Consider the following 24,514-nt stretch of genomic DNA (forward strand, 5'->3'; position numbering starts at 1 on the left):
AAGTGGGATTTCCGCGGCTCTGCCCTGGAGCTGCCCTCGCAGTCCGCAGTCAACCGCCAGCGGGTTAGCGGGCTGGGCGCCGGCATCACTAGCCGAGGTGGGGCGCGCGGGGGCGGGAAGGGCGCGCGACGGGAAGGGCACGGTTGGGTTAACGCTGGAGTCCCGCCGTGGCCGCGGGCCCATGGGGCAAGAGGCACCGACCAGGTCTCGCAAAGGCCTCCTCGGCCCTCCGGGCTGTTCCTGGAGAGAGCAGGCCACGTGGGGCGTGGCGGCTGCCCTCTCTGCGCGCTAGACAAGTCGGGGCGCGCTTCCCGACTCCGAGCCCTACCCTGGGCTGTGGCCGCATGAATCATCCTACTCGGGCCTCGCTGCTTACCGACCCCTAGACTGCAATGGGCCTGGGCGGCGTCTTACACCATCAGGTGTGTTCCACCTCTTCTTGCTGGGCCTGGGCGTCTTGGAGAGAGCAGGTAAGCGGGTACCAGAAGATTACCACAGGTGCGGATGGGCTTGAGGGAAGCTGCTCACTCACTCTTGGCGTGTACGATAACCCGCGGGGCAATTCCGTGCAATTAAAGGACTAAATGACCATCTTCCTCCTAGAAACCCTAGAAAAACATCCCACCTACCAGCTTCCTACTCTTTCACCTCTCGGGATGGGTAGAATTATGAACACTTATTCTTCCATGGATGGGCTACTAAGTGTGAGCAAAAAAGATTCTTTCTGGACCTGCCAGAGCTTTGGCGGTTGGTTGAATTATGTATTGCCCCATTGTGACATGAACAGGGACGAGAGTGGGGACAGCAGAGTGACCACAATCTCAAGTGAATCGTGTTTTCCTACTTGTTAGAGGTTGCATCAAGAAATGTTTGACACGCTGTGCAAATGAAAATTTGAGAATTACCCTGAGGTTTCAATTACCCATCTCTCTGTATCCCTATTCATATGAGTTGGAGATTTGGCTGAGATGCATATTTAATGGAAAAGGACAAAGAGACTAAATACAGTTTTAAGTCAGCCACTCAAACGGAAGGAGCAGGTCTTAAAGCAAAATCCATTTTAAGGGCTATTTGTATGTGAATCTTCTAGGAGATGGGATCGGTTTTTAGCAGCCGGACTCAAGACTCACAGCATTTCCTCTGTTGTATTTCTCAGGGTACAGGTCTTTAGAGTACTCTTTTCCCTTTTCTGAGAGCATCTTCTACACCTGTTCTGTTAACAAATTCCTACCTCACTCCTATTTCTGAGTTATAGTTATCTATAAAATTGATGTAAATCAGCATGAGCTGGTAAATCTTACAGTGAGACATTTCTCCTTAAAAGAGGGAGTGTGACATCTAATTGCAGAAGAGGGAGAAGCTTCTGTTAAGGTGGTGAAAATAAATAAAATACCTCATATCAGGGTCATGTTTGGGTATCACTTTGGGGTTTGTGAAGAAAGTCATCTTGAACGTCTCAACATCACCTTGAATGTCTCATCATTTGCTTTACTATCATCTGAAAATGCAATCAGATGTTACTTCTTTCTGGCAACATCTGGGCAGCCCTAAGAACTCTTTGTGTTAATACTTGTGTGCCTATGAAAACATACGAATGAACAAACACAACCTCTGAAGGAACATTGGTGTACACTGACACCAGCATGCCACCTCTGCCAGTCTCTTGTGACATTGTGTTTGGTCTCTTTGAGAACATTCATTACTCTTGAAGAGGAATTCTTAATGCTTTATTTTATTTTCTTAACAGAGCACTTAAGGATCTGATAAAAGCTACAAAATATGAAAAATAAACTTATGCGTATTAGCATAGAATTTTATCTATAATTTCAGGAGCTCACAGCCTCTTGGATACCCAGTCACCCAGATGATAGAGGTCCAGAGACCTCAGGCTAGGCCAGCTCACAAGGTCCAGTACCCAGAAGGGCCCCATACTTGGTTTAATGTTCTGCTGTCACTGTCAGCTGTCTTAGTAATTTTTAAAGAGGAGCTTCAAATTTTCATTTTATACTGCTGCTGCTGCTGCTAAGTCACTTCAGTCGTGTCCGACTCTGTGGGACCCCATAGACGGCAGCCCACCAGGCTCCCCCGTCCCTGGGATTCTCCAGGCAAGAACACTGGAGTGGGTTGCCATTTCCTTCTCCATTGATTGAAAGTGAAAGTGAAGTCAGTCATGTCTGATCCTCAGCGACCCCGTGGACTGCAGCCTTCCAGGCTCCTCTGTCCATGGGATTTTCCAGGCAAGTACTGGAGTGGGGTGTCATTGCCTTCTCCCATCTTATACTAGACCCTGCAAATTCTGTAGCCAGTGCTGAGCCCAGGTTCATAAGCCTATTCGGTTACTTCCTGAATAACAGCACTGTCTCAGCAGTCCTACGTGGCCGGTAAATTCTCTGATACAATCTGAAAGTTAGCTGCCGCATGCTTCTGCCACTAAGTCCTTCTACACCCAGTTTTCTCGTTGATAAACTAAACATAACAGACAACATCTACTACTGTATTCATCTTAACAGGTTGTTGTAAAAACATACAGGTAAAAAGAGCTAATAATTGTTAAACTGTCTGCTTACCTTGAACAGTTGTATACTAATAAAGATGGTATTATTACACATTTACTTTTCTACTCCATGTTTCAGAAGTAGTTTGAGGAAATCTGGTTAAGTATATCAAAAGGGTTGCAGAACTTTTATAACCATTATATTTTGGTGGAAGAAGAAAATAAAAAATAGCTATGGTTTTTAGTATTTTAAGTATTCCTTAAAAATCATTATTTGAGCAAGATTGGAATTGGCAACTAAAAGTACAGAATACCTTTCTGGATCCCAAAGATACTTATAGAATTAAATTGATATTTGGGGGAAGTTCATCCAAAATTGAACAATGAACAACTGAGTCATTGATTGAAATTATTTGAGAAGGTAATCCTTTCTGCCTCATTTAATGTTTGCTGCTGCTGCTAAGTCACTTCAGTCATGTCTGACTCTGTGTGATCCCACAGACAGCAGCCACCAGGCTCCCCCATCCCTGGGATTCTCCAGGCAAGAACACTGGAGTGGGTTGCCATTTCCTTCTCCAATGCATGAAAGTAGAAAGTGAAAGGGAAGTCGCTCAGTGGTGTCCAACTCTTAGCGACCCCATGGACCGCACGCAGCCTACCAAGCTCCTCCATCCATGGGATTTTCCAGGCAAAGTACTGGAGTGGGGTGCCATTGCCTTAGATACTCGTATTTTCAAAACCTTGAGCAAAGCACTCTTTTTAAATGTTCTGGGAGATACCTGGCAATGTAAAGTACACCTAGTCACTTGACAGGTTATCTTCACTTCCTGTTCCACTGCGGGAGGAACTGAGAACCCTTGGACAAGTCCTCTGTCCTCGAATTCCTCTCTTAGTCACTTCCCTCTGACCTCAGAACTTATCCTTACCACAGCTTTCATTCCCAGCATGGTGGCAACACACTGGTTGAGGAAGAAATAGACTGAAAGGAAATGGGTCCTTTCTGCAAGAAAGGAAATGGCAACACACAGGGTTGAGAAAGAAAATAAACTGAAAGGAAATGGGTCAGACTTCCATATTAAAGTCTTAAAGTTGAGGTGTTAAAAGAAGGTGGATGGGGACTCTTTCATTCAGCTACTCTGTGCAGAGGCATGCTGTGAACTTTAGAGTGTTAAGTAACAAGTCCTGTCCTCCATAGATTTATGACATCATTGGCAAGACTGCATATGTAAATATAAGTTGTTAATTAACACACCTGATAAGTTGTTACAAGTCAGTATGAGATTAGGCACCAAATGAACGGTACAGAAAATAAATACAATAAGTTCCTAAGAAGAGAGTAAAGTAAACCAAATGGTTGGTGAAGCTTGAGTTACATGAGTTGGTCCTTAAAGTTCCCCTTCTAATAGAGATAAATGAATGAGGCTTTTGGCTGATAAGTGTGCAAAAAATGGAAATCTGAAAGGGTGTAAAGTTTCACATAAGAAAAAGGCAGGAGATAAAAAGAACTTTCCACTGGATAATTTTAATCATGTAATATGTAATTATTAAGCCCATTCTGTGACCAGACATGAAAGACAATTTTCTTGCATTTAGTATGGAATAAAACAGATTTGTAAGATCTTTTGGATCTTACAGACATTAAAAAATAAATACATAATAACACATTGTTAGAAGTAGTATGGAGAAGAACAAGGGGCTGTGAAAAAAATGGGCTGATTCAGATTTGGTGCTCTGTGAAGGTCTCTGAAAAGGAAAGATTTAAATTGATATTTGAAGGAGGCACAGGGATTCACTTGGCAAAAAAAAGAAAAAGAAAAAAGGAGGGAAAAGCCATTTAGGTAGAGGAAATAGCAAGTAGGTAATCTGTAAAGAGAAGAAAAGCTTGGAAGTGTTCAAGGGATAAAAAGAAGGCACGTGTGTTGGAAAAGGGAGTTTCTGAGAGGCTGGACATGAGTGTGTGTGTGTGTGTGTGTGTGTTGTGGAGGGTGGGTAGGCAGGAACCTGGTCATGCAGATCGTCACAGATCTTGATAAAGATGGTGAATTTTATTTTAATGAGAAGCCTTTGAAGACTTTGAAGCCAGAGGGTAATTTACATTTTAAGGATACCTTTGTAGCTGAAATAAGGAGAATGGACTAGCAGGATCAAGAATGAAAAGTAGAATACAGTTAGGACACAGCCAGCGACTGTGCTGATAGGGGAAATGGAGAAAAGTGTGCACACTTGAAGTGCATTTCACAAGTCGAATTGATAGACCTTGGTGAAAGACTGACGATGAGAGGTGGCAGAGGAAAGAAGTGTGAGAAGAAATTCCTTCAGTAGATACTGCTGAGTTTTTATAACTCAAAACTATTGTCCTTGATGCATAGAATTTAGAGTTTTCACAGAAGAACTGAAAAGTGACGTGGAAACTGATAACACTGCCTGGTACCTCTGAAAAATATGCCAGGATGTTGGAAATGGGGTGAGAGAGAAGAAAATAATATGCTTTTCATATTATCCTTTGTAATATTGAGATTATTTATAAAATGTGCACACACTTTATAATTTTGTAAGAGGTTACCACCACAACAAATATGACTCTTGCTTTTCTGACTTGAACACATGTATAGCATATGGGATAGTCTAAAATGACAAAAACCCAGATAGAAAGGCCTGATCCTTGTGAAAGTGATTGCTCTATAGCATAGCGTACTCCCTTGCTTAGAAGCTTTCCATTCTTCCACCTTTTCTGTATCAGTGTTTCCCAGAAATGTAGTCTATGGATCACTAGTTTCTTGGGATGTTAATAATAGTCAAGTAAAGAAAAAGAAAAGCTTCCTGATCATGTAAGTGTAAGGAACAATTTAACCCAATTAAGCAGTTTTATTGCAGGAGTCCTTGGAGCCTTTAATACACTAATAATGCACTTTAAGAATCATCAAGAAAGAAGAGGTATTTTATGCCACATTTCCTAAACTTATTTGACCTTGAAATGCTTTTTTTGGCAGAACCTCTGACAGAGTCAGCATTAGCCTAGCACGCTTTGGGAAATGCTGCCCTATATTAATAGATTAAAGCTCTTAACATCCACAGCTTTCTATTAACCATCAACTTCTCTTATCTCTTTCATGCAACTTAGTTGGAAGAAAGCAGAAGACCAGAATTGAATTGACTCTGTTAATAAGCTCAAAATTGATGATGAAAACAATTCCACTGTATGAATCAGTTATAAAATGATATTCACAAGCAAGATCTGCAGTGTGACTAAAAACAATTTAAAAAAATTAACTTCTACTTTCCTGGCAAGGCTATGCAGGACCTCTTGAGGGTATATTCTGTCAAGTTTAGATGTACCCATGAGGAAGCTGATGCATAAACAGTGGGGAAGGGCCTCTCGTGTCCCATGGTAGTTCTGAGCCTTAGTTGATGTTTGTAGTATATCCCCAACAGGGTACAGTGTGAACACATAGAATGTCTGCGGGAACTGATTTTGCAGTGAATCTCATTCATCTTTGTTCCTGCTTCCCAGTGTATTTGCATGGTGGTGGGCTGAAGGCAGAAGTGCAATTTATGACCCAAGAACAACCAACAGAGCAGGACAGAAGAAACAAGTTCACACAGCTATGGACTCTGGCCAGGGCTTCATCCACTCAGTGCTCTAGCCAAGGGGTCTACAAACAGTGACTCGAGGGCCAATTTCGGCTCCTGCCTATTTTACTCTATCTATTGAACTAAGAATTGTGTTTGTTTTTTAAAATGGTTTTTAGAAAAGCAAGAATAATGTTCCATGGCACATGAAAGATTTCATAAGTTCACATGTTAGTAGTCATAAATAAAGTTTTATTGGAAATCAGCCAGTGCCATGCACTAATTCATCCTATTATCCTATTGCAGATGCTTTGGTGCTCCACATAATAAGTAGTTGTGATCTGCAAAGCCTAATATATTTACCATCCAACCCTTACATAAAATATTTGTCAGCCCCTACTCTAGGCTATTAACTCATTGGCTGTAAAAATTTTAATAGACTTCTTTTATATATTAGGGGGTAGTCAGTTCAGGCTGCTATAATAAAGCACCGTAGAATGGGTTGCTTATAAATAACAACAAAAACCTGTATTTCTTACAGTTACGGAGGCCAGTGGTCCAATATGAAGGCACCAGCAGATGTGATGTCTGGTGAGGACCACTTCCTGGTTCACAAATGTCCTTCTTTCCATTGGAACTTCACATTGTGGAACTTCACAAGGGAGTTCTTAGGAGTCTCTTTTATAAGGGCACTAGTCTCATTCACCCGGAGAAGGCAATGGCACCCCACTCCAGTACTCTTGCCTGGAGAATCCCAGGGACAGGGGAGCCTGGTGGGCTGCTGTCTATGGGATCGCACAGAGTTGGACATGACTGAAGTGACTTAGCAGCAGCAGCAGTCTCATTCTCCAGAGTTCTCATTTCATGACCTAATGACTTCCCAGAGACCCACCTTCAAATACCATAAGGTTAGAGAGTAGATTTCAACATATACATTTTCGAGGATTCAAACATTTCAGTCTATGTCAAAGCTGGAAATACAGATAGGTAAATTGATAGACTAGAAGCTCCTCAAACATTGTCATTGGAGTCATAACAATGTCATTTATTGTGGATGACTAGTATAGCTAGTCATTGGAAGTGGCCCTGATTCTGGGAAAGATTGAGGCAAAAGAAGAGGGCAGCAGAGGTGGAGATGGTTAGATAGCATTACTAACTCAGTGGACATGAATTTGAGCAAACTCCTGGACATGTGAAGGACAGGGAAGCCTGGCGTGCTGCAGTTCATGGGGTCACAAAGAGTCAGACACCTTAATGACTGAACAACAACAGTATAGTTAGTGTTACCTGCCAATGGAAAGAGCAGAAGATAGTTTTGAGGTGATAGCTTTTGAAAGTTACTCAGACATTTAAACTCATGTAAAGGATGGGCTGTCAGATAAACATACCCAGGGTCCAAGAAGTTTAGGGGGTAATTAACCCTGATATTACTTAGTTGTTGAAGTCTGCTGCTGCTGAGCATGGGTTTCCGGTGAGTAGTCACCTTTGATTTTTATTTCAGTTAAGCAAATTTGTATTTTATTAATGCATCCTTTTTGTGAAGAGTGATGGTTTAAGGGTGACAGTCTTAAGTTTGGGATGACAACTATACCTTTCATTATCCCTGCTGCTGCTAAGTCGCTTCAGTTGTGTCCGACTCTGTGCAACCCCAGAGACAGCAGCCCTCCAGGCTCCCCTGTCCCTGGGATTCTCCAGGCAAAAACACTGGAGTGGGTTGCCATTGCCTTCTCCAATGCATGAAAGTGAAAAGTAAAAGTGAAGTCGCTCAGTCGTGTCCAACTCTTAGTGACCCCATGGACTGCAGCCCACCAGGCTCCTCCGTCCATGGGATTTGCCAGGCAAGAGTACTGGAGTGGGTTGCCATTGCCTTCTCCATTCATTATCCCTACCCCGCACTTATTGAGTAAGGATTTTTGGTACAAGACTCCCCAGGTACCTTCGTACATAACCAGCACAGCACAGGTACAAATGTGAGAACAGCTGGTCCAGTTGCTTCTGTGGGACTTAGAAGATGGAGATGGAGGCTTGTACTTAGGTCTGTCACTGTGGTCACAGAGTCTATCCAGAGGTCAGTATTCTGGGGGAATCAATCAAATAGGATGAAATACAGGGCTTCTTGCCAGCCACATTCATCAGGGTACTTTGCATGACTAATTCAGAGACCTGGCTTTAAAAAAAGGATGCTTTCAGGTGAGATCTTCATTCAACAGCCAATTTTTCCACTTAACACTGTATCAAAGCAAAAATAATATATATTTTAATATATATTATATATTATAATACATATTTCTTTGTGGAACCGACAATGTGATTAAGTAGACAGTGAAAAAAATCATCTTACTTTAATCAACAGACACTAGGAATAGCATATATCTATTGTCTTAGTCATGGTTTATTTTAAAACTCCTAGATAATTCTGTATCCTTTACCCCTGAAGTCCAGCAAAAGCCCTTTCTAGCAGCAGCTGGCAATGCATCTCCTCTGGCTTTTGGACATGCTTTCTAATGCATTTTAGCTTCCAAAGCTCCTCCAGAGATGGCCCCCAATTGTTGAAGCACACACTTGAGGGAAGGACGAGAAGCTCTGCCTTGTGAATCTGTGTAGAAAAGGCCAAACTCTGACCTCTCCTTCCACTTACCCACCCATCCACCTCAGGGGAGATGCTGGGTCAATAACATTCACTGGTGAATAACAGGATGACCACAGGAGGCAAGAATAATATTTTCTGAGCCAAGAAATGAGAAAAAAAGTCATTGTGAAAATGCTCCACATTTTAGATCATTTCAGAAAAATGGTGCTTTATTTATCACAGGTCAGTGAGAGGACACATTCCACAAAAGTCAGTGCAAGTTCCCAGTATTTTTGAAGGCAAGATAGTTGGAAATTAGGAAGGCCATTAAACTATGTGTCTGGTCCCAATATATTTAAAACCACTAAAGCATTTCAAATAGAATTAGATTCTCCAATATTGTTAAGAAACTGGAATAATCTGCCCAGAAGAATTTGATAACCTGAATAAAAGAAGCTCTGTATAACAATTCACTATGTGTGCATGTATTAAAGTTTTGTTTTCAAGAAAGAACATTTAATACTAAATAATGTGTTGGTAATAGCATAATTTTATCCAATAATAAAATCATTTTAGAGATAGATAATACTCATTTAATAAAAATGGAACTATTTGTCTAAAAATTAAGAGAAATTGTCCAGTTAATTCCACGTGAAACATAAATGTAAATAAGATACCCTGATAAATATTAATGAAATCAACTTTATGTCAGTCTGTGTATTTTTAGTTCTATTATGCTATAACTGTTGTCTCTTTCTGAATTGACTAGCTTCCATTGTGTTTTACTTACACAAGACCTTCAGGACATATCTGTTCTGAAGATAACTGTGTCTTCTGAAGGATGGACTCTTACTCTTTCACCAAAATGCTTTGAGAACATTAGATCTACTTATAAAACTTCTCCAAGCTGCAGGAGAGTCTGAAAGAGTTATTTGTTCTTGAACTGAGCAGTTTCCTTCTTTCTCAGTAACCTGGACTTGTCAAACCTCTTTCCTTACTAGAATTTTGACATTACTTCTTTCTTTTCTTCTTACTATTTTGGTCCAGTCCCACCTGAAGCAGTGGTTATGCAAGTACACTGAGTGCACTGCTGATCACAGGATTGCACTTTAGATAAATTTAGGTCTCAGTTTCTTTTAGGACAGTGAAACTTTCTCAAATTAGCCTTCCCCTGAACTCTTAGACATTCTATATGCTAGCACATGTGCCATCTAATCTACCATACATAATGGTGAGCAAACAGCTTTGCCTTAACTAACTCTATTCATATTCTAAGTTGTAGAATGTTCAAGTACCGTATCAATATTTGATCTAAATTTGTCATTTTATAATAAGGAACAAGCCAGTCCCAAAGACCTGAAATGACTTGTCACATATCTATTTAATGAATAAGTGTAGAATATTATCCAGATCTTATGACTGCAAATTCCATGATAATTCTATTTATTCATTCATTCAGTTTACTGAGCATCTACCATGTGTCAGATTGGGTATTAGGCTCTGCAAATATAGTGGTAAACAAGTTATAGTACCTGCCATTAAGTTTTAGTGCCCTCTATTCATTGAACATTTTTTAGCCAGTTAAAACTTTGGAGTTTGTGAAATCTTTCAGCAGACCCTCAGTGTAAAAATATAAGATACTCATATATTTTTATTTCCTGTTCTTTCCCCTCCTAACAAGCTTCAGCAAATGATTTAGCTTCCCATGACCCTGAGAAGTTAACACCAAGAAGAAAGTGATGGGAAATGGAATTAAAATGAATTAAAGTCCACAGGGAAGATAATGAAAATTCTCCCTAAGGAATAGTGTTCTCCTGTATCCACTATAAGTCCTGAGGATTGACTAGCCTGTGTCACTTTCCTCTTAGTCACTCACTCTTTCCCCAAACTGCCATGGATGGAGATCAGTCTTCATGCTTCCTCCTTTTCTTTCTGCCTTTTAAGATAGATAACACAATCTCTTTGTGTTTTAAGTAGTTAACTGCTAATCATAGTGGGAAAAAGAAATGGAAGAGCAGAAACAACCAATGTGAGCAAGTTATAGTTTCAGGATGATACCTTTGAGTCTTGGTGTAGGGCCAGTAGTTAGGCACTGACTTCCTGTGTGATGACACGTGGACACCCCAGTATCTTCAGCCATCCAACTTTATAAGTGAGATCAAAACCAATCCTCTGTTTGAAAAAATCCTCACCTATACTCTTAAGTACTTCCCTCATAGTTCAGTTGGTAAAGAATCTGCCTGTGGTGCAGGAGACCTGAGTTCTATTCCTGGGTCAGGAAGATCCCCTGGAGAAGGAAATGGCAACCCACTCCAGTATTCTTGCCTGGAGAATCCCATGGACAGAGGAGCTGGCAGGCTACAGACCATGGGGGTCACAAGATTTGGACACAACTTAGCAACTAAACCATCATCACCATACTCTTAAATCTAGATGAAGGTATTTGTCTGATGGGACATTTATAATTTTCAACAGATTTTCACAGGGGTCATAATCAAAGCAAGATGAGGAACCACTGCCTTAGGAACAATCAAATGACCATTTTACCTCCTTGAAGACCTCCAGACTCAGGAAAGATCCCTTCTGAGGATTTCTCACAAGGACCTTAGAGCTGTTCTGGATGGTTAGGTTTTCTAGATCCATTTTCAATGTGTCACATAATCCGGAATGTTCCATTGTTCCAAAACAGAAAAAGGGATCATGTCACCCCTTGCCTAAAGCCTCTGCTTCTCAACCTGAGATGCTAGTTGAAGTAGGTGTGGGTGGTAGGCCTCCCTAATGCAGAAGCACTTTGAGCATTACCCGTCCTTCCTGCATCTCAGATATCTGGAGACTCGAAAAAGCGAGGTGTTGAAAGGTTGGTTCCTTCCCAAGACTATGAGAGAAGCAATTATTTTAAGCCTCTTCTCAGTTTGTAGATGCCATCTTCTCTCTATATCTTCATATCCCCTTCTCTCAGGTATGTCTGTGTGTCCAAACTTCCTTTTTTTATTAGGATACCAGTCATATTGGATTAGGAACCCATTCTACTTCAGTACGGTTTCATCCTAATAAGTTACCTCTATGATAATCCTATTTCTAAATTATGTCACATTCTGAGATACTACAGTTGAGGATTTTAATGTTTGAGTTTTAGAGGACACAATTCAACCCATAACACCCAGGAAACTAGTACTTGATTCTTCTTTACCACAGTGGAATGTGGTGATGAAACTATCTACAAGGCACTTCAGTGTTACTCAAACAAAACAAAAACTCCACAAAAAGCAAAGAAGAGCAAACAACATGAAACCGAAACCAAAACCAAAAACAGAAAAAGAAGAACACTCCCAAACTGTACATTTTAGATACGGATTAATAATGAACATGCTGCTGCTGCTGCTGTTAAGTCACTTCCAGTCATGTCTGACTCTGTGTGACCCTATAGATGGCAGCCCACCAGGCTCCCCCGTCCCTGGGATTCTCCAGGCAAGAACACTGGAGTGGGTTGCCATTTCCTTCTCCAATGCATTAAGTGAAAAGTGAAAGTGAAGTCGCTCAGTCGTGTCCAACTCTTCATGACCCCCTGGACTGCAGCCTACCAGGCTCCTCTGTCCATGGGATTTTCCAGACAAGAGTACTGGAGTGGGGTGCCATCGCCTTCTCTGAATAATGAACATAGGTAATAACTATTTTCTTCTTTCTTCTCATGTGTTTTTAATTTTTTTATGAGGTACAACTTACATGTGAAAGAGTGAATGTGTCATAAATATAGCAAGTAGCTCTCAGATTTCAGGTTCCAGATTATAAAGAAAAACACTACCAGCTTTCCACACACTGCCATCCTGTCATCACCTATTGCCCCCCAAAGTATCCGTTATACTGACCTCTAAGTCATTGATTGGTGGGTGATGGTGGTTTAGGCACTAAGTTGTGTCCAATTCTTGTGACTCCATGGACTGTGGCCTGCCAGGCTCCTCTGTCCATATCCACAGAATACTGAAGTGGTTGCCATTTCCTTCCCAGGGGATCTTCCTGATCCAGGGACCGAATCCACCTCTCCTGCTTTGCAGGTGGATTCTTTACCAACTGGGTCAACCAGGGAAGCCCAAGTCATTGATTAGCAAGGTTCAAAGATAGATTAGTTTTGCTAGGTTTTGGAGTTTTATATATAAGTAAAATACAGTGTGCATTATTTTATGTCCCACTTATTCACTCAGTGTTATGTTTTTAAGATTCTTTCAGGGCTTTGTGTATTCATTCACATTGCTATCTATTATTCCGAATGCGAATATACCACATTTAATTTATCTTCTGTTGATGAAAAGTTGGGTAGTTTCCACTATAGAGTTCTTGGGAATAGTGCTACTAGGAACTTTATTATGAATGTCTTTTGCTGAATACATGTACAAGTTGCAGATGGGAATACCTCCATATGGAATTGATTTATGTAGAGAGCTTTAATAAAAACTGCCAAAGGGTTTACCAAAGTGGTTTTACAGTGTATACTCCCAGAAGCAGTAGTCAAGAGGTTCTACTTGTTCCATTTGTCAGTACAAATTGACATTTCTTCGTGTGTCCTTTGCCTGTTTTTTTCATTTTATCCATTTCAGTGCGAGAGTAGTTGTATGACATAGTACTTTTACTTATATTTTTCTGGTGACTGACGGTGGAGCACCATTTTGTATATTGGCCATTTGGATATCTTTTCTTGAGATATGCCCAAGTTTTTGTTCATTTGTTTACCAGGTTTATTATTTATTGGGTAATTTTTTCATGATTTGTGCATATACTTTATCTATCTTGGGTGCAATTCCTTTATTAGATGTATGTAATTTGAATAACTTCTTCCAATCTGTCACTTGCCTTTTTATACTCTCATTAAAGCTTTACTGAGCTTTACCCAGTCCCTCCCATCAGGAAGCTTACAGAAGCTTCTTAGCCTCATCCACTAGAGAGCAGATTGAAGAAGCAAGAAGAACCACAATCCCACAGCTAGAACAAAAACCACATTAGAGAAAGTTAATCAGAATGAAAAAGCAGAGAGTTATGTCCCAGATGAAGGGACAATATAAAACCCCAGAAAAACAATGAAATGGAGTGGTGATAGGCACCTTTCAGAAAAAAGAACTCAGAATAATGATAGTGAAGATGATCCAGGATGTCAGAAACAGAATGGGGAAGATGCAAGAAATGTTTACCAAAGACCTAGAAGAAATAAAGAACAAACAAACAGAGATGAACAATATACTAGAAGGAATCAATAGCAGAATAACTGAGGCAGAAGAATGGATAAGTGACCTGGAGGACAGAATGGTGGAAATCACTGCCACAGAACAGAATAAAGGAAAAAAAAAATAATAAAAGACAGCCTAAGAGACCTCTGGGACAACATTAAATGCACCAACATTCATATAATAGGGTTCCCAGAAGGAGAAGAGAGAACCTGAGAAAATATTTGAAAGCATAATAGCTGAAAACTTCCCTAACATGGAAAGGAAATTGTTGTCAACCAAGTCTAGGAAGTTCAGAGAGTCCCAGGGAGGATAAACCCAAGGAGGAACACACTAAGACACATAGTAATCAAACTGACAATAATTAAAGACAAAGATTAATATTAAAAGCAACAAGAGAAAAATGACAGATAATATATAAGGGAACTCCCATGAGGTTATCAGCTGATTTCTCAACAGAAACTCTACAAGCCAGAAGGGAATGGCATGATATATTTAAAGTGAGGAGAGGAAAGAACCTACAACCAAGAATACTCTACCAGCAACACTCTCATCCAGATTTGATAGAGATATCAAAAGCTTTCCAGACAAGCAAACGTTAAAGAGAATTCAGTGCCACCAAACCAGCTTTACAGCAAATGCTAAAGGAACTTCTCTAGGCAGGAAACACAAGAGAAGGAAAAGATCCATACAAAATAAGCCCAAAAGAATTAAAGTGGTAATAGAATCATACATATTGATAATTACATTAAATGTAAATGGATTCAATGCACCAACTGGCTGGGCAGGGAAAACATGTATATGTATGCATTTCCACTTACTGCATCACTGAGCTTAACCCCCCAAATTGTATGTAAGTGTTTCATATTGTTAGGTTAATAATGTTCCCATTATGGCTTTATTTTTTGTCTGGCTACTGATTGTGAAAACTGATAAACATCTTTTACTATTGTGATCATGTAACTATTATTCTCTTAATACTATTGTATCATGAATGGTCAATGGAAAAATAATAGAATTCTATATCTCCAAAATTACAATTTAATAGAAAACTTGCAATCACTTTTTAAAATCCAGGTGCATATCAGAATTATCTTGAAATTTTTTGAAAAATACAAATGCCTAGGTATTGCTATTTTTTTCTCCAGAGCTCCAGATATGTTTCTAATGAGCAGCCATGTTTAAAAACAACTGGACTATATGATGATCTTTCACTTTTGTGTAGTTTGTTTCACTTTTTCTATTTTATATTCAGTGCCCTCATTTCATTTGGTGTATGTTTTCCAATTTAATCATCTCTGTTTTTTTTATGTCCTTTCTCAAGCCTTTATCAAGCATAGTAGAAAAGCTTTTGTGTGTGTGTGCGTGTGTGTATGTATACATATAGTATGTATAATATATATATTTTAGAAATCTTATGAATTTTTGCCTAAGAAATTTATGACATTTTGATTCTACTTGTTTGACTTAGTATGGATAGAATGCTAGATTTCTTATTTTTTTAAAAATAGATATTCAACAAGTAGCAAAAATTTACTGTATAGCACCAGGAACTATAGTCCATATCTTGCAATAATCAATAATGCAAAATAATCTGAAAAATAGTATATGTGTGTATGTATAACTGAATCACCTTGCTGTGCACCTGAAATATTGTAAGTCGACTATACTTCAATAAAATGTATACATTAAGAAAAAACAAGTCAAAGTATAAAATTTAAAACAAATTTGGGCCCTAGATATAGTGACTATGGATGAAGAAAATTGCTGTCTTAATAGCCTCATGAGTTCATTACCAAACATGTGGAACAACAATCAAAAGGCTTATCTTTGGTTTTTAAGGAAGATATACAAAGGGTTTATGAGCCTCCATGGAACCTATACACTAATGTCTCACTAGTTTCCCCGGTTCGCTTCTATATGGAAGATAGATGAAGTAAGGAGAATTCAAAGATAGAGAGATTTAGTTGGCCTGTCATTCTTTCATGAATTCAATCAACATTTTTAAGTTGTTTGCAAACAGTAGACAAAACAAACAAATAAATAGCCAATTCCACATAAGCTGATGTTTCCTGGAGGCTCAGAGAGTTTGGCAGATAAAGGACTTTCAACAGAGTGAGGCAACAGTTGGGAACTGTTTCCCAAAAGAAGTCAGTCTGTGCTTTGGACAGGACAAAGGGCATATGGTTGGGTGAAGGGGGAATGGCCTCTGCCACTAGTCTACAAATTATGTGAACTAGGGTAAATCGCTTTAATTTTTCTGTGCCTTGGTTTCCTACTTGTAAAATGAGGTTTATAATAGTAAGTATTGTTAAATTGTTGTGCTGACTCATGAGTTAATACAGGTAAACCATTTAGAAGAGTGATTGGCCCAATGAGTTGAGCTATTGTCATGTGGGAGAGTTAGAGAGTTACATGGGTCCTGCAGAGAGACAAAGAGGACCCTAACTTTTCTGGCATGAGGGACCAGTTTTGTGGAAGACAATTTTTCCACAGACTGGGGATATGGGATGGCTTCAGGATGATTTATGCACATTACATTCATTGTGCCCTTTAACTCTATTATTATTGAGGTGTGCTCAGTCACTCAGTCATTTCCAACTCTTTGCAACACCTTGGACTGTAGCCTTCTAGGCTCCTCTCTCCATGGGACTTTGCAGGCAATAATATTGGAGTGAGTTGCCATTTCCTTCTCCAGAGGATCTTCCTGACCAAGGGATTGAACGTGCATCTCTTGCACCTCCTGTATCGCAGGCAGATTCTTTACCACTGAGCCATCAGGGAAGCCAACTCATTTCTTGTGGCTTTAATTGTATTATTACATTGTGATATATAACGAAATAATTACACAACTCACCATAATGCAAAAGCAGATCATCAGGCACTCAATTCTCATAAGAAGCATGCAACCTAGACTCCTTACATGTGTAGTTCACAGTAGGGTTTGTGCTCCTATCAGAACGTTCTGACAGGAGGTGGACCTCAGGCAGTAATGTGTGTGATGGGCAGAAGTTGTAAGTACAGATGGAGCTTTTCTTGCTTGCCTTCCCCTCACCTCTGCTGTGCAGCCCAGTTCCTAACAGACAATGGACGGTTACCAGTCCATGACTGGGGGACCCCTGATTTATAACATATGAGTCCAATGTGAGAAGAGAGGGGAGAGAAGAGCAGACCAGGGCTCAGGAGTCTAAACTATTGTCCTGATTCTACCCCCTGCTCACTCAGTTAGAAAATGACTGGATTATCTCCAAAGTTCCTCCCAGCTCTCAAGCCCTAGGGTTCTGTGGCTCCTGCTGAGGTAGGCTTAATAAATATCATTTGGGTTCTGGTTTGTTGTTGTCATTCAGTTGTTCAGTCATGTCTGACTCTTTGCGACCCCATGGACTACAGAATGCCAGGCTTCCCTGTCCTCCACTACCTTCCAGAGTCTGCTCAAACTCACATCCCTTGAGTCAGTGATGCCATCCAACCATCTCATCCTCTGTCACCCCCTTCTCCACCTGCCCTCAGTTTTGCCCAGCATCGGGGTCTTTTCCAATGAGTCAACTCTACACATCAGGTGGGCAAAGTATTAGAGCTTTAGCTTAAGCACCAGTGCTTCCAATGAATATTCAGGGTTGATTTCCTTTAGGATTGACTGGTTTGATCTCCTTGATGTTCAAGGGACTCGCAAGAGTCTTTTCCAGCACCACAGTTCAAAAGCATCAATTCTTTGGCACTCTGCCTTCTTTATGGTCCGGCCCTTATATCTGTACATGACCACTGGAAAACCATAACGTTGACTATATGGGCCTTTGTTGACAACGTGATCTCTTCTTTTTTTATACTGTCTAGGTTTGTCATAGCTTTTCGTCCAAGGAGCCAGTGTCTTTTCACTTCATGGCTGCAGTCACCAGTGGTAAAGAAATTTAAAAAAGAAAGAAAATTCTATTATGAGATTTCCAGTTGAGTGACTAGGTGAGCACTGATTCATTTCAAAAGAAATTGCAAGGCATGAAGAGACTGGTATATGGAGACTGGGGATGATGTAGCACAGATTCATGGATAGAATTTTTAGGTTTAAAGAAACTATTTCTATCATTTTAATTCAGGGTGGTGGAGAGGCAGTGCGTTTCAGTGGCTCACAATGATTATAGAAACAGAGGCTCAGTGATCAGGGCCCAGGCTTGACTCTTTCTGGAAGGTTACTTACGTGCTCTGTTTCTTCGTCTGTAAAATGCAAATAAAATGCAGGCTGAACTGGGCACAATGGCCATTTGTAGGTCACGATGGTTGACTGTTGGCAATTTCACATGCTTCAACCTAGTAATAGACACTAGTAAAGAATCCACCTGCCAATGAAGGAGACGTATGAGGTTCAGTTTTAACTCCTGGATCAGGAAGATCCCCTGGAGTAGGAAATGGCAACCCACTCCAGTATTCTTGCCTGGGAAATCCCATGGACAGAGGAGCCTGGCAGGCCACAATCCATCGAGCCACCAAGAGTCAGACATGACTGAGTGACTGAGCACTCATACACACTGAGAAATAAAAATCTAACAATCTAAAGGCAGCAGTTAATGCATGATAAGTTGCCATAGAAATAGTTTCCTCATTATTAAACCTCATTTAATTAAATTAAACCTCATTATTTACTTGTTTGGCATTTATTGCACCAGGTTTTATTTGGTAAGAACAATAGGCATTGCATAATGCCTCTATTTAAGCCTCTTTCCCTTCCTTAGATATAGGCCTTGGTTAAGCAATTAGTCTGTCAAAGTACCACTGTATTCACTTTCAGGATGGCTACCACTACCAGCTTGCTTGTTTCTAGTGCTTTCATCTAGACAGGCATGTAACTACTCCAAAGGGAATTTTAACATCAGAGTTCCTGGGTTGAAACTTTGTAGCTTTGTCTACCTCTTTTCCTCAAACCACCCACTCCCTCCCCATCCCCGCCGTTGGCATCCTCAGGCATAGTTTCTACCTCCCTCAGAGTGTAATTCCACACATCATCTGAGGACCCTCAACATTACAGTCACCAGACTGGTCCTCAGGGAGGTGAAAGGAGCAGGGGTTTCTAAGAGTGCTGGAAGCCCAAAGGAGGAGCTAACTGAGGAATACTAGAGACTTAACAAAAACAGAACATTTTCTATTTGAAAAGCAAGAAGAAAATATGTCCTGAGTAAAAGCAGTATACCAGTTACAGTTCCTTACAAAACTGTTTACTGATCATTGCCTGGCATCATTTGTATATTAACTATGATTCATGGGGTTGGATTGAAGTAAGTCCTGCTGTGTGATTTGTCTTCTTTCTTTCTGGTGTGTTTTGAAGAACTCTTCATGTCGGTAAATTTACCAAGCATTTTCTCTTTGTCCTAGACTTTTATGTCTTGTTTAAAGACATCCTTCCCTGTCTGTTTTGCTTTTTAAGTAATCAGTTTGTAAACTTCTTCCTCAGTGAGACTGTGATTTCAGACTCAAGGTTTAGTCAGTTCAGTTCAGTTGCTCAGTCATGTCCAACAATTCTTAGGGGCTCAGCTTTCTTCACAGTCCAACCCTCACATCCATACATGACTATTGGAAAAACCATAGCTTTGACTAGATGGACCTTTGTTGGCAAAGTAATGTCTCTGCTTTTTAATATGCTGTCTAGGTTGGTTATAACTTTCCTTCCAAGGAGCAAGCATTTTTTAAGTTCACGGCTGCAGTCACCATCTGCAGTGATTTTGGAGCCCCAAAAATAAAGTCTGCCACTGTTTCCACTGTTTCCCCTTCTATTTGCCATGAAGTGATGGGACTGGATGCCATGATCCTTGTTTTTTGAATGCTGAGTTTTAAGATAACTTTTTCACTCTCCTCTTTTATTTTCATCAAAAGGCTCTTTAGTTCCTCTTCACTTTCTTCCATAGTGTGGTGTTATCTGCATATCTGAGGTTATTGATATTTCTCCTGGTTCCAGCTTGTACTTCATCCAACCTGGCATTTCACATGATGTACTCTGCATATAAGTTGATTAAGCAATATGACAATGTACAGCCTTGACGGACTCCTTTCCCAGTATGGAACCAGTCTGTTGTTCCATGTCCAGTTTTAACTGTTGCTTCCTGACCTGCAGACAGATTTCTCAGGAGGCAGGTAAGGTGGTCTGATATTCCCATCTCTTGAAGAATTTTCCACACTTTGTTGTGATCCAAATAGTCAAAGGCTTTGGCATAGTCAATAAAGCAGAAATAGATGTTTTTCTGGAACTCTCTTGCTTTTTGATGATCCAACAGATGTTGGCAATTTGATCTCTGGTTCCTTTTCCTTTTCTAAGTCCAACTTGAACATCTGAAAGTTCAGTTCACGTACTGTTGAAGCCTTGCTTGGAGAATTTTGAGCATTTCTTTGCTAGTGTGTGAGATGAGTGCAGTTGTGCGATAGTTTGAGCATTCTTTGGCATTGCCTTTTCTTTGGGATTGGAATGAAAACTGACCTTTTCCAGTCCTGTGGCCACTGCTGAGTTTTCCAAATTTGTTAGCATATTCAGTGTAGCATTTTCACAGCATCATCTTTTAGGATTTGAAATAGCTCAGCTGGAATTCCATTACCTCCACTAGCTTTGTTTGTAGTGATGCTTCCTAAGGCCCACTTGACTTTTGCTTTGCAAAATGGCTGGTTTTAGGTGAGTGATCACACTATTGTGATTATCTGGGTCATGAAGATCTTTTTTGTATAGTTCTTCTGTGTATTCTTTCCACCTCTTCTTAATATCTTCTGCTTCTGTTAGATCCACACTGATTCTGTCCATTATTGTGCCCATCTTACATGAAATGTTCACTTGGCATCTATAATTTTCTTGAAGAGATCTCAAGTCTTTCCCATTCTATTCTTTTCCTCTATTTCTTTGCATTGATCACTGAGGAAGGCTTTCTTTTCCCCTTGCTATTCTTTGGAACTCTGCATTCAGATGGGTATATCTTTCCTTTTCTCCTTTGCCTTTTGCTTCTCTTCTTTTTTCAGCTATTTGTAAGGCCTCCTCGGACAACCATTTTGCCTTTTTGCATTTCTTTTTCTTGGGGATCTTCTTAATCACTGCCTCCTATACAATGTCATGGATCTCCATCCATAGTTCTTCAGGCACTCTGTCTATCAAATCTGACTCAAGGTTACAATTAGTCTGTTTCCTCCTATTGGTGTCAATGCAATGATACAGTTCACACAAAGGAAGGGAATACTCCAAGAGTGAATTGCATGCTAGTAAATCATGGCTGATTAAAATCACTCTTATTTTACTGAGTGTTTAACAAGTTAAGGTACTATGCAATACACTTTATAAAACCCATATCCAATCAATCATGGAGGTTACACATTTTGCAGATAAGGAAACTAATATGTACAAAGTTTAAAATAGTCATTAGGCAAGCATTAACACAAAAATACAGTTATTGTTGGAGCATAATCATTTAAGAGAGCCAATTCCAACTCAAAAGTCTATTTTGAGAGTGAGTAAAAAGAAACCTTTGGTATTGAAACACTCAGGGTTTAGATATAGTAGATATTTGTGTTGAGAGTAGCATCCTACTTTCCTGAAAATCAGTGAAAAATTATTCTATATTCATTTTTGATGAACAGTGTCTAAGGCACAGAATTGTGGGTTTTTATTCAGTACCAAGAGACAGTTTGGAAAATAATTGTATCAACAGGTAAATATACGAAGTCTCAGAAAGGAAATTAGCTGTTGAAGATAGAATCACCTTGCAAATTCAATACATTTGAGCCTTTAAAGTTCTAATATACTTGTATGTGGTGGCTAAGAAAAAACAGGGAACAGAGAGGCATCAGCTATGCATGCATCCTAGATGTTATTATATAGGGAAAGCAGGAAGCAAATGAACACCTGGTAAAGAATTTTTTTTTCTTTTCTCATTTCCTTTGGGAGTTAGAAAACTTCACTTTCTTTTATTTAAAAAAACAAAAAACTTGGCCTTTGGCAAATCACTTGCTGTCTCTTCAGTTTTCACATCCAGGGATGATTGTATCTACTGTTTACCTCCCAGGGTTGTGGTGAGAAAATACTGAACTGTGCATATTGAATGTTTGAAGAACTGTTAAGATAAAGTGCTTACAACAAGAGTTGCTGAAATGTTAATAGTAAGTAGTATTGATAGCATACAAGACATAAATTTGTATGCATGTGGATAGATTCCAATATCCATGTCTATATATAATTTTGTACACAAATAGTAATAATAACACCCTTAATTTAAATGACATTTTATACCCCATGAAGGATTTTTCCACTGTTTCACGTCAGCCTCCCATGTGAGTTGGGCCAAGTGTCATCCTACCTTTCCATGTTGCTCATGCAGGTCTTTGTTTTCTCCCCAAAGGCAAACCTCTCCTCTTGTGCAATTTCTGCAACTTCTGCCAGTCCTTGTTGCCATTACTTTTCACCTCCAGATCATTCTTCAATATCTGTCAGACACGCAGCTCACAAATGTCCATTCCTTTAAAACTTCTGTCAACTTTCGTATAAAACACTAAATAAAGCACCTTGTTTTTAGAAACCTACTTCCAAGTCTAACCTTTGGGCTTGCATGTTGCTCCAGACTGCTGTATCTGAAACCTCTAAATCTAAAAATTCACACTGGGACAGTGACATTCTTTATTCCAGCTCTCTCATTTTCTTTCTCCCACCAGAGCTACTGTTCCAATTTGGCAAGACTGCCAGTCATTTGCCTCCTTTCTGCCCATCTCCCTCCCCCTCCCCCCGCCCCACGCACACGCACACGCACACACACATACACTTTCTCCTACTCATCATGAGCTTCCTCCTGGTTTTACTTCCTTCTCTGAGCACCAGGTCCACTACTTTACCCATCTGCCAGCTGCTGACCTTTTCCATTTGTTTTCCCCAAGTCCATTGTTTATATCCCCAAATCTGCATGTTGCCAACAATCTATTTTTCCTGCTCCAACTGCAGGCACTCAGGTGTTGCTGGAGAAAACCAAGTAAGTATTTGTATGAAGTGGGATAGTATAAATCTAACCTCTGCTTGACACTCTGCAACTTCAGCTTCTTCACTGGTTTCTGGTCTGTTTTCTTTCTCACCTAGAGCAATGGTTATGAATATTTATCCCTTTCCAGGAACACTTTCCCTTAGCTCTTTAATTGGCAAAATATGATCTTGCCTATACTCCTTAGAGGAAAAAATAAGTAACCCAAGATCTCACTCAGGTTCTGTTCCGACCTGCATTTATCTACCTCCCCTCTCCCATACCTCTTTCCCTCCTTTTCAGAGGATGAAGTGACCTTGCTATGTTCAGTGTTGATCACTCTATCTTTTCTACTAATTTTATGTCCTCTCAGCTTCTCTAAAACCTCACTTACATTTATTTTCATTCTCTCTCTTTTCTATCTAATTCTTCTCAGATTCTGCATATGCTCAAACATCCCCTGTCACCAATAAATGAACTTTCCCCACTCTCCCTTATTTGTATGTTCTTCTATTCTTCTGTTGCTACCTTGTCACTTACATTACTTTTCTTTCTTTTCCTACTCACTTTCTCCCAGAGGTAATTTACACTTCCTGTTCTGATTAAGTGAACTGTCCAGAGTTGTCATATAAATACTATGATCAAAGCCAGTTCATGCATTATTCTGACACAATTTGATGCTTTATTTAGTCACTTTTTTCTTCTATGTTGACATTTTACCTTACTCAATAAAGATGCCTTCTTTGGATGAGTATGTGAATGTAACTTGCTTCTTTTACCAATGACTGGGAATGGTATCTGGGGACCATTTGTAAGACCTCATGTAGGAAATAAGAACTTTAAAGATAGTGATGGGAATTATGGGGAAATAAAGATCCCTCATTATCAGTTACTGATATGATTCTTAGAGAAATGGTGCATCAAAAATAAAAAATGTAGTCAAAATAAATGTGCATATCCTCATCAATGAATTATAAATAGGTTTTGCACTCAAAGTTCCAGAAAATACCAGAGGGTGAGTTTGTGCTAATGTGTCACTTAAAAGTAAACACAGATGTCAGGGGAAGTCTCTTCTATATGGTTTATCCTGGCTTGAAACCAGAGACCAGTTGGCAGTTGTTGAACTTTGGTTCTTTCTCCATAAAAGAAGAGAGTGTGTAATTAGATGAGCCTGCCTCTGTTGACAGAAATTACTAAGATTTATGATGCTCTGAGGGACTATAGGGAACCTTTTACTGTTAGAAGGTGTCAAGTTACCCCGATGACGTTCCTGGTCAACTCTGGGAGTAGGGAATGGTATGTTTGCTGATGGATGAGAACCTTTAGGGATACTAAATTAGTGCATCTCTAGATGCTACAGAAGCTGATTCCTGAAGACCAAGCTCAGAAAGAAATGAATAGAAAGTAATTCAATAATAATAACATAGTATTCCTCTTAGTATGCTATGCTAAGTCACTTCAGTCGTGTCTGACTCTGTGCGACCCCATAGACGGCAGCCCACCAGGCTCCCCCGTCCCTGGGATTCTCCATGCAAGAACACTGGAGTGGGTTGCCATTTCCTTCTCCAATGCATGAAAGTGAAAAGTGAAAGTGAAGTCCCTCAGTCATGTCCGACTCAGAGCGACCCCATGGACTGCTGCCCACCAGGCTCCTCCATCCATGGGATTTTCCAGGCAAGAGTACTGGAGTGGGGTGCCATTCAAGGCA

The 24,514-nt window shown here is 40.0% G+C and overlaps 1 protein-coding gene across 3 annotated transcripts in view; it reads left to right on the forward strand.

Annotated features, from left to right (window-relative positions):
• Positions 1-24,514, forward strand: part of FAR2 (fatty acyl CoA reductase 2) — a 176,465-nt gene that overhangs the window by 796 nt on the left and 151,155 nt on the right. The window contains exon 1 of one of the 3 annotated variants that reach the window (XM_010856031.1): positions 36-97. The exons of 1 other annotated variant lie outside the window; for it this stretch is intronic. The gene's annotated coding sequence lies outside the window, so the exon portion shown is untranslated. Of the gene's footprint in view, positions 1-35; positions 98-399; positions 471-24,514 lie in introns of those variants that run through there. One more of the 3 variants, XM_010856030.1, reaches the window with a different exon arrangement.

Source organism: Bison bison, unplaced genomic scaffold (genome assembly GCF_000754665.1).
Source record: "Bison bison bison isolate TAMUID 2011002044 unplaced genomic scaffold, Bison_UMD1.0 scf7180017864370, whole genome shotgun sequence".
Lineage (NCBI taxonomy): Eukaryota > Metazoa > Chordata > Mammalia > Artiodactyla > Bovidae > Bison > Bison bison.